Genomic DNA, 2,500 nt, shown 5'->3' with positions numbered 1-2,500 from the left:
TTAGAGCGAGACAGTAATCAAGCTGAGTGTGTTCCTGCTGAAAGCAAGCTTTTAGACTGTCAGCTGAAATCAAAATGATCATTATGTTATATCTGCGTATATCTCCAACTCCGGAGAACTCTGGAGAACCCTGGAGAACTCCGGGCTCCTTGAGCGTTCAGCTGAAGAGGTTAAAGGAGAAGGTGATGTTCAGTCTCAGAACTTCAACCTGTTTAATCTGCTTTCTTTTTCTCAGAAACATCTAAAACCACAGAATTACAAAAAAAAAAAAAATAAGAACTGAAAATAAAACAGTTTTAATTCGTCGATCATTTCCATCGTTTCCATCATTTCCAAAAATGACACCGTCATCATGTCAGAGTTGCTGTCAAAGAGGTAAAGTTGAATGATTTTGATGATGAAGGCCAGACGCTGTGCAGAATCATCACCTGTTATTGTGCTGTTTATTCAGTAAAGTTTCCTCTGTAGATTAAATTAAAAATCAGTGTGAATGTGTGTCAGATCCAGACGATACGACCAACACAAACACGATCATTTATACTCCAAAATCATGATTACAGTAGATCAGATCAGATCAGATTAGATCATCTTATAATGGCAGAATTAGATGTTAGAAAGGTAGACAAACAAACAAACAAACAAATAAATAAATAAATAAATAAATAAATAAATACTATATAAAACATGTACATATTAAATTGATTTTGTACTTCCTGTAAAGGAAATCTATTTGTTTATGATCTTTTATTCCATCATTCAAGTATTTATTAAGTTATTTATGTAATAATTTATTTTTTTAACTTTAGGTAAACTGTTAAATACATATAAGTATTTGTTTATCATTTATTTATCCTTTAGTGCTTTATTCTTTATTCCTTGCTTTCTTCCTTTCATCCTTCCATCCATCTATCCATTCACACATAGTTCCCACCACTTTCCTGTAGTGAACCTCGCTCTAGCACGAGCCCACAGTCCCATGTGAAATGAAGTCATAGCTGTAATCTTCTGTTAATTTCAGTCTGTTTTCTCTTCTTTTTTCCCTCACTGGTGATTCACTGCCCTGCTCCATTCATCTGTGTTTTCTAAATTGTACTTTTACTATCCCGATAACCACGTGAGACCGCGTGAGATTGTGTCCGCTGAGGTATTAATATCAATACTGGTACTGTCATCATTTCATGCTAGGTGAATCTCAAGGGCAGTTGCTTAGCAACATGGTCATCCATTCAGTCGTTTGGCCTCTCTGCAGTTTTTCGCACACAGTTTTGGCATGTAATGCACCCTGGGGCTTCTGTGGATACGTTCCGGTGAGCCGCTAGGGTCAGATTTGCTTTTAGTTATTTATTTTCTGTTGCTTTCTGACATTATTTTAATTATTTAATAGTAAGTATTTCAGTGCGATGATGCTGAAAGTGTCACGTTTAATTATTTATTTATTTGCAAACGGTCTACTGGTGATCCAGCTACATTACATCCCTCTCTCTCTCTCTCTCTCCCTCTCTCTCTCTCTCTCTCTCTCTCTCTCTCTCTCTCTCTCTCTCTCTCTCTCTCTCTCTCTCTCTCTCTCTCTCTCTCTCTCTCTCTCTCTCTCTCTCTGTACTGGCTACATAGTGAGAAATTAATGGCCACCTCTTATTTGTTCTTTATTGCAGTGCTACAAAGTCCTATGATGCTTTAAACGATGCCATCTAAACTGGAGAGTAAAGAAAAAAGCCGTCACGGATTAAATTAATTCTCGCAGTGTTACGGTACTTTATGAAGCTCATCTGAGAAGTGAAACGAGATTTTGGAGTAATTAAAAGATTGACTATCTGTCAGACGGCTTCTAATGGAAATGGATTCAAAAGGAGACGAAGCGGTTTATTGCTTAGGCGTTTTTATTGGCAAAAAAAAGTTACATCTCGTTATAAATGTTCGTTTCTTAACATACGTAGGTATGACATAACACCAACTTGACTTTATTAAAGTTCATAATCTGGAAATACGGACCAATTGTTGCCCTCTAGCACTCCTTTGAGAACACAACCCTAATGACAGTGTTCATAAGGCTACATAACACATTCATACACCATGAGTGACAGCAGACATAAAAAATGGGATCTATAAATATGTCACCCTACTGTTCATCGCTATAAATCCACTGTATGTCAGTAAACACATTAGCACAGCTCTATGTCAGCTGACACAGAAGAATGGAATGTCAGCTTGGTATCAAAATATGTGGAGTGGGTTTGTGAGTTGTTATGAAGGGCTTATGTAGGTGTCACGTAGCCCTGTGACACGAGGCGTCTTAACTTGACACGAGGAATTAGTTTATGATGGCTTTATGACAGTTCTGAAATCAGGTTTTCAGTTATTTGTTGTTCGCATCGAGTTCCTGAAAAAGACAAAACTCATGAATAAGAAACAGAAAGCGGTGAAATTTCTCTTCCAGCTCCAGCGTTTTATATTCTTATAGTCGCCCGATGAGTCTGTTCGTTTCATCCCACCATGAGAGAAG

At 37.4% G+C, this 2,500-nt stretch overlaps 1 protein-coding gene across 1 annotated transcript in view; it reads left to right on the top strand.

Moving 5' to 3' along the window:
* The window catches only part of ctnna2 (catenin (cadherin-associated protein), alpha 2), a 267,885-nt gene that overhangs the window by 196,303 nt on the left and 69,082 nt on the right, over positions 1-2,500 (top strand). The gene's annotated exons all lie outside the window — the stretch shown is intronic.

This window comes from Tachysurus vachellii, chromosome 2 (genome assembly GCF_030014155.1).
Source record: "Tachysurus vachellii isolate PV-2020 chromosome 2, HZAU_Pvac_v1, whole genome shotgun sequence".
Taxonomy (NCBI): Eukaryota; Metazoa; Chordata; class Actinopteri; order Siluriformes; family Bagridae; genus Tachysurus; species Tachysurus vachellii.
The sequence above is the reverse complement of the archived record's forward strand: the minus strand, read 5'-3'. Positions and strand labels throughout refer to the sequence as shown.